The following is an 8,403-nucleotide window of genomic DNA, read 5'->3' on the forward strand; positions in this document are numbered from 1 at the left end:
ACGTATTTCTAGTCGGAGAAAGAATGTTTCTTTATTGGTCATTAATAACTTTGTCCTATACATGAAAGTATCGTATTTCTTTCGTTGACTGAAAATATGTTATTGGGCCAACGCGCAACAGACAGACATTTAGCACACAACTGGTTAGTTTGCGCTCTGCTGTGTAGGCTAGTTGTACGTAGTTGAACTCTAGTCTAAAGCAGGGATGGGCAACTCCAGTTCTCGGGAGCCTGATTGGTGTTATACTTTTGGCCCCTGGTCTAATGCCATGGTAATGAAAGACAGAAGCTATACATTATTATAAACTGGGTGCTGATTGGCTGACAGCCACGGTATACCAGACCGAATGAAAAAGAAAAGGACAGCCGCACACTAGGAGCTCAGATGCAATAATATAATAACCATCGTTTCGACAGACAAGCTGTCTTCATCAGGGTATACCACGGGTATGACAAAACATGTATTTTTACTGCTATAATTATGTTAACCAGTGTATTATGTAACCAGTTTATAATAGCAATATGGCACCTCAGGGGTTTGTGGTAAATGGCCAATATACCACGGCTAAGGGCTGTATCCAGGCACTCTGCGTTGTGTCTTAAATACAACTACAATTGCTTAAATAGACCTAAAGAAATGTTGATTGTTCATATCTATTCCTCTTGTCATCACTATCCTAGAACAAATAGCAGAACTCTCAGCAACCCCCATCTTCCTCTTTCCTTTTTGGTTGCTTTACCCTCTCCATAATTTGTTCTCCTTGTGTGAAACTTTCCCACTCCCTCCTCTTCCCAGCTAGTCCCCATTTGGGTAGTTACCCTCAAATAACTGCTAGTAGGCCTATGCTTATAGCTTAACATTTGCCATCCCCTCCCCCTTCGTGCTAGTCACATGAACTCAGCGGAATGTATGAAGTTTGCAGGGTGGAGATGGACAACCATCCCTTGTGGTGTCTCGGTAGTTCAGTTGTTTCATAACACATTTACGGTGGCTCTGTTTCTTTTCAGTTGAACAGGCTGCTTTCACTTTGTTTTCATTTGTTAATTCCCGTTTATTGTCCATTAAGTGCAACCTGACTATAGGGAATTCCATTAGGCCTACACTATTTGAAAAAGGCGCACCAGTCCAATGTGTGAGACCTGCGCGGTAGAGGACAGCACATTCACTATCCCTTATGTAACGGATGTGAAATGGCTAGCTAGTTAGCGGGTACGCGCTACTAGCGTTTCAATCAGTTACGTCACTTGCTCTGAAACCTAGAAGTAGTGTTGCCCCTTGCTCTGCAAGGGCCGCAGCCTTTGTGGAGCGATGGGTAATGATGCTTCGTGGGCGACCGTTGTTGATGTGTGCAGAGGGTCCCTGGTTCGCGCCCGTGTCGGGGTGAGGGGACAACGTAAAGTTATACTGTTACATTGATGCTGTTGACCCGGATCACTAGTTGCTGCGGAAAAGGAGGAGGTTGAAAGGGGGGTGAGTGTAACGGATGTGAAATGGCTAGCTAGTTAGCGGGTACGCGCTACTAGCGTTTCAATCAGTTACGTCACTTGCTCTGAAACCTAGAAGTAGTGTTGCCCCTTGCTCTGCAAGGGCCGCGGCCTTTGTGGAGCGATGGGTAACGATGCTTCGTGGGCGACCGTTGTTGATGTGTGCAGAGGGTCCCTGGTTCGCGCCCGGGTCGGGGCGAGGGGATGTACTAAAGTTATACTGTTACACTTACCCGAATGACGGTGGAGTGTGAAATCCTCATCTGTTCATTTTGATACATGACATACAGGCCAATCCCACATTTAGGTCCAACCCCTCTCGTATAGGCAGCGTCAGGGGCACATGTTTCTATGTTTTGCTTCTCTGCTGACTGTTTGTACAGTCCTCCACTGACTCGGATTTGTACTGTATACTGTACTTTGTAGGCTTGTGTTTTGGATAGGGACACTCACAGGTTTACATCTATTTGCCAGTCATATTGGCCCCCTGGTTTGTGGAGCGAGTGTTGTGTCTGTGTGTGACATCCCACTGTAGGGAGAGGCACATCATACACTCTCCTATTTGGTTGAAAATATAGTCACTTGCCTCACTATTTTTCCTAATTCCCACGTTCGGGTGGAGAGGATATCCTTCTAATTTACCAAAATGTGTTAGGGCCTAGCCATGCTGATGTTGAAAAGTTTGGTAGGCAAATGGTTGGATGTATTTTTTAACCCCCATAAAATGTCTATATATAAACTCTAAGTACAATGTATGTAAATTGAAAACACTAACAGGTCTCTCCTTATGTCAATTCTAAAGTGCTGGCGATAAGAAAGCCATCTGATGGATAGGCAAGCCAATGATTAAAGTCCCTTAATTCTGGTCAGACACTGCCCTCTATTGGAGACTAAAAGGTATCACACTGAGGTGTAATGTCAAATTGAAATCAAGTCAGATTCTACGGTGCATTCGGAAAGTATTCAGACCTCTTCCCCTTTCCTACATTTTGTTACATTACAGCCTTATTCAAAAACACAATACCCAATAATGACAAAGAAAAAACAGGTTTGAGAAATTTTAGCAAATGTATAACAAATAAAAAAGATTTACCTTATTTACATAAATATTCAAACCCTTTGCTATGAGACTCAAAATTGAGCTCAGGTGCATCCTGTTTCCATTGATCATCCTTGAGATGTTCCTACAACTTGATTGGAGTCCACCTGTGGTAAATTCAATTGATTGGACATGATTTGGAAAGGCACACACCTGTCTATTTAAGGTCCCACAGTTGACAGTGCATGTCACAGCAAAAACCAAGCCATGAGGTCAAAGGAATTGTCCGTAGCGCTCCAAGACAGGATTGTATCGAGGCACAGATCTGCTGAAAGGTACCAAAAATTGTCTGCAGCGTTGGAGGTACCCAAGAACACAGTGGCCTCCATCATTCTTAAATGGATGAAGTTTGGAACCACCAAGACTCTTCCTAGAGATGTCCGCCTGTCCAAACTGAGCAATCCGGGGAGAAGGGCCTTGGTCAGGGAGGTGACAAAGAACCTGATGGTCACTCTGACAGATCTCCAGAGTTCCTCTGTGGAGATGGGAGAACCTTCCAGAAGGACAACCATCTCTGCAGCACTCCACTAATCTGGCCTTTATGGTAGTGGCCAGACGGAAGGCACATGACAGCCCGCTTTGAGTTTGCCAAAAGGTACCTAAAGGACTCTCAGACCATGAGAAACAAGATTATCTGGGCTGATGAAACCAAGATTGAATTCTTTGGCCTGAATGCCAAATGTCACGTCTGGAGGGAATGCCAAATGTCACGTCTGGAGGAAACCTGGCACCATCCCTACGGTGAATCATGGTGTGGCAGGGACTGGGAGACTAGTCAGGATCGAGGGAAAGATGAACAGAGCAAAGTACAGAGATCCTTGATGAAAACCTTTTCCAAAGCGCTCAGGACCTCAGACTGTGGCGACGTTTCACCTTCCAACAGGTTGATGACCCTAAGCACACAGCCAAGACAACGCAGGAGTGGCTTCGGGACAAGTTTCTGAATGTCCTTGAGTGGCCCAGCCAAAGGCCGAACATGAACCCAATCGAACATCTCCGGAGACCTGAAAATAGCTGTGCAGCAACGCTCCCCATCCAACATGATAGAGCTTGAGGGTCTGCAGAGAAGAATGGGAAAAACTCGTCAAATACAGGTGTGCCAAGCTTGTAGCGTCATACCCAAGAAGACTAGGCTGTAATCGCTGCTAAGGTACTTCAACAAAGTACTGAGTAAAGGGTCTGAATACTTATGTAAATTAGATTTCAGTTAAAAAAAATATATACATGTCTAAAAATCTGTTTTTGCTTTGTCATTATGGGTATTGTGTACATTGATGGGGAAAAAACAATGTAATCCATTTAAGAATAAGGCTGTAATGTAACTGTGGAAAGTCAAGTGGTCTGAATACTTTCCTAATGAACTGTATACCCCTCAGCCATGCATTACATTTATGAACAAAGGGATGGATTGGTGGTAGAAAAATTACAACACAGAACTGCCACATAGCAGAGACAACATACTTTTGCTGACACAGTAGCAGATGCTCTAGAGGGGGAAATGGTAGGTAATGCATTTTTATGGCAGCATAGAGAAATGGCCTCAGTATTATAATCCAAGAGAATAATAAAATCCATCCACTTTCATCCTATGTATTTTTCTCACAGGAAGAAGCACCAGCTGAGCAGGTCTGGGGTCCCCCATCTACAGATTGAGAGGAAGCAGTTGATTTCCCTGCCCAATAGGCTAGTGAAAGGTCTAGAAAACATGTGGATCTGTGCACAAGCTAGCATGTCAACAACTAACAAAGAATGTTTGATAATGATATGTAACTAAATCAAACAAAAACAGCCTTTTTATCATTTTATTCAAGAACATTTAAATTTCATAGGAGTCACAATAGCTCTTTCCACTGTTTTTACAGAACAATTTAATAAAATAAACAATAGAACAAATGATTAAGTTCACATTATTAATTTTGTGTGGTGATTGTGTGTTGACCTAATACAAGTTAGTGATTACTTTCAAACTGTCTTATGTCTCCTGAATGAGAAGAGCTGATGTTGATTCAAAACATTTGGTAAGTAATTAATATTAAAAAACTAAAAAGGAGTGGCAAAAACCCTATTCCTCTTAAAACATTTTAGAAACACACTTTAGCTGCCTTTAATGTTTGGATTTATGTAGGAAAATAACATTCAGCAGTTAAAAACAGGTTTAGAAGTTTTTTTTGTTTTTGTTTTACTTGGACAGGATATGGACGGTATTCATTTAAACAAGGCATAAAAATGGTAATGAACATGAGAACCCCTTGGAACAGCTTCATTACCTCAAATGTAAGCCCACAATGAACTATAAATGATATCTTTTAATATAAAAAAAACTTGGTAAAAAATACTTATTTTAAACTGTACAGTCACCAAGTACACAGAATGATCACAACTTCAACAGTTCTTCATTTGGCGTCTCCAGCGGCCTCAACTTTCGCCTAGAAATGAAGAATGGACTTATTTCAGACATACAAAAAAAAAAAGAAGTTTATATGCAATGAATAACCTTGGGGAAAAAGTCAACTTTGTTATTTTCAAAAGAATAGAAAATAAGAAACCAACTATTTACGTATATTGAAGTGCATCTAACCCTGTAGGCCTACTGTATTGTTGCAGTGAAAATAATATATTTTCTAGAGACCAGTTATTTTGTGCAAATCAATTCAATTACATGCACTAACTTATGCCAGAAGGGCAAGAAGCAAATAAAGGGCAAGAAGCAAATAAATGACATAGAAGCCTAACACTATAATAACAGTGTAATATCAATTTCCACAGAACTGCTTGGTTAATATCATTCCACAATTCACACATAATTGAGTTGAGTGCCCATCAAATATATAATGCATGTATGTACAGGTGGGCTGAATGAATCACATCCCCTAAGAGGTTGAATCCCCATCAAGGGGCAGTGTTGTTTGTTTCTGGTAAGGGTAACTGATGGATTGCAGACAAAGTCATGTACAGCCTAAAGTGAAACCAAATCTAAACCCTAAGGGGCGGGGGGAAGAATCACATTGAATAGAGATAGCAAACAGATCTTTTCAGGAAACAAACCTCAGCCTTGGCATCACCATTCTCAGCTGCCTTCTTTCCTTTGACTGCCTTCTGAAGAAGAAAAAACACATTAGCCACTGGTGACTACTGAAAGAGTAAGTGTATTCTCTCCCCTCTCACTTCCTTCAAGATGTTATGCATCTTGTCAAATGCTCAGCAGTGCCAAATACTTGAGATTCTTTTTATGAGGCTTTCCCTCATGTGGCTGTTAAAAAAATATAACAGGACAACTTCTGAATTGATGCCAAAGGTCATGAATCAATAACGCTTAGGCTAAGGGTTAACACAACTGCTAATAAACTAGATGCAAAAACAGCACATTGAAGAACTCCAACAAGTTTAACTTTATTAATAAAAGACAGATGAAACAAATACTTAACATACTTTGGGTGCTGCCGCTTTTTTGGGTTTGGCCGCCGGTTTTGGCACAGGTCTCTGCCAAAAAATAAGACGGTAATAAGGGTAAGTAACACATGAGTTTGCAATACAAAGAAATGTACAGATCCTAAAGTAGCCTATTTCAATGGTAATACTTACAGATGACAAACGCGCGGAACGTCTTGCAGGCTAAAGAAAGAAACACATGTTACATATCTAACCATGACTCAACTACTACTATAACGATCCCACTTTAACAAACTACAACTTTTAAAGCATAAGGAAGCCTTCATAAATAATGATTGCATAGATGTATCGACAAATTATCATTAATAAGCAAATGTCATGCTTTATAAAGGGTTTCAAACGAGTAATGCCACATTTGAAAAAGCACCAACCTTTTATATCACCCTTTATGTATAAAATTGTGTTTACAAATTATCTGTGAAGCATTTATGTAGACCAAATTTCTCAAGACTTTACGAACATCCTATACAGCATTTGTAAGCTGTAGGTCAGTTAAAGTGTAAAAATTATAAACAAATACACTAGTTAACAGTTTAGAATTAACATTGTGAATACTTGTATACATACCTCATCGCCTTTGGTAGCACTCTGAAAGCAGAAGAAAAAAGCAGAAGAAAAATGTTTAGAAACTGTGGAAATGGAATTCCTAATGCAAATTTTAAATACGTTGAATAATAAATTCAGCTAATGTATCAGACAGTACTGCATATGCCTGGGTAGAAAAGCATAGGTCCTTTTCAAAAAGTAAGGTAACTGGAGCGGATGTTATGTCCATTGTTGCCCTCTCTTATTCTATGTAGGCCCCCTTTGATCAAAATGAAGCATCACATCCCCAGAGAACATGCTGGGCTTTTGTATAATATATATTTTGCATAACGGATTACATACACCAAAGTGAGCGACTTAGCCACACATTTTTGATGCCATACATTTCCACTGTTCTTGGCTACTTCTTACTTCGAAGGAATTCCCGCGCATATTCAAATTCAAATCTGTCCTGTCACAACAGTCGGGCGCGCTTGGCACTTCCTTTGTTTTGCGTCAATTCGCGCTCGACAGCCTTCAACAAGATGAAGTTCGCGCTCAATAAATTTACCTATCAGCATTATTTCGACGAAGTTAAAGCGGCAAAAGATGCAGTGATGTGTTTTTTTATTTATTTTTTTATAACTTTGAGGTTCAACGATAAACCCAATAGAAAAGGTCATTGAAAAGCACATATGCTGTTTGTGCATTCACAAAGATGCTAACTAATGTTGGCTATGCAAGATGGCAGCCTGACGTTGAAATTAGCAGGGCTGGGGAAAATGACTGAAGTTAACGTTAACAACTCTAGATAATGTTTGTTGAAAAAAATGCATTAGCAAGGAATTAGTATTTACTGGTAAAGTAGCGGATTCATAAGATTGCATTTAAGCGCTGCGTCGGGTGCAAATGATTGAAAAACGACCAAGCATCTTTTCCCACCAATTTTTGTGGCTCACCGATTCAAGCCTGCCTCAAACATGACTAGAAAACTAGACACCGAGAAGCTCGCAGGGAGCACATTGAACTACATAAATTAATAGTTAAATCGTTATATGTATGAAATACAGCAGTTGAGCCCCGCGAGCTTCTTCACAACTTCCAAGAAACACCTAGCGTGTGATGCACAAATCGTACTTAGCTTGAGTGGATGAACCCGTCATAGGTATGCTCAATGTAGGACGAATAACCTTAATAAATATGGTTAATATCTTTACACTTTATTTCTTATGTAATTGTCCTTTTTTTATACGGTTTATTTGATATATTGATGACTGCGTTGAGAGGATGACCCATTTTGCCGCCATTTCTAAACGACGACATACAGTACTGATGGAGACCAAATGCAATTTTAAAACGGAAAGATGCAAGCAAAAAAAAATACAAATATATTTGTTAGCCGGAATATTAAGCATTCCTTACCTTTCTTTTAGGCATATTGATGATTGTTCGGGAATTGCAACACAATTGCAAATATTTTTTTTTAAATTGAAGTTGTTGGGTATCTCACTAAGCTCTTCTAGCCACGTTAGCAATGCAACAATGGTGAATGTAAAATAATGACCGAATGTAAAATATAAGATAGAAACCGGTTTGAACCAGTTTTTATATTTTGAAGTCAGACATTGGATGAAAACAAATCACGTGTTTGTGGGCGTCTCCATGTTCTTAAAGAGAGAGTGCATGAAAAATACCACCGCTGTAACAAGGTGGCGTGGTTTCTGCAGGATCTACAGACTGCAGCAAAGACAGTACAGTATGAAGATATGGAGAAACTGCTTCTCCAATAAAAATCTGCGATCACGCTTGTAGGCGACCGCGGGTAGCTAAACTCAGGCGCCGAAA

General features: G+C 40.2%; 1 long non-coding RNA gene across 1 annotated transcript; it reads right to left on the reverse strand.

Moving 5' to 3' along the window:
- Positions 1–4,371: 4,371 nt before the first annotated feature.
- LOC120031364 lies at positions 4,372–8,122 on the reverse strand. The gene is made up of 6 exons (XR_005473733.1): positions 7,981–8,122; positions 6,601–6,621; positions 6,166–6,195; positions 6,013–6,063; positions 5,629–5,679; positions 4,372–5,009 (listed from the first exon to the last, which is right to left on the reverse strand). It is a non-coding gene; the product is annotated as an uncharacterized LOC120031364 (long non-coding RNA).
- Between the last annotated feature and the right edge of the window lie 281 nt (positions 8,123–8,403).

This window comes from Salvelinus namaycush, chromosome 37 (assembly GCF_016432855.1).
Source record: "Salvelinus namaycush isolate Seneca chromosome 37, SaNama_1.0, whole genome shotgun sequence".
Lineage (NCBI taxonomy): Eukaryota > Metazoa > Chordata > Actinopteri > Salmoniformes > Salmonidae > Salvelinus > Salvelinus namaycush.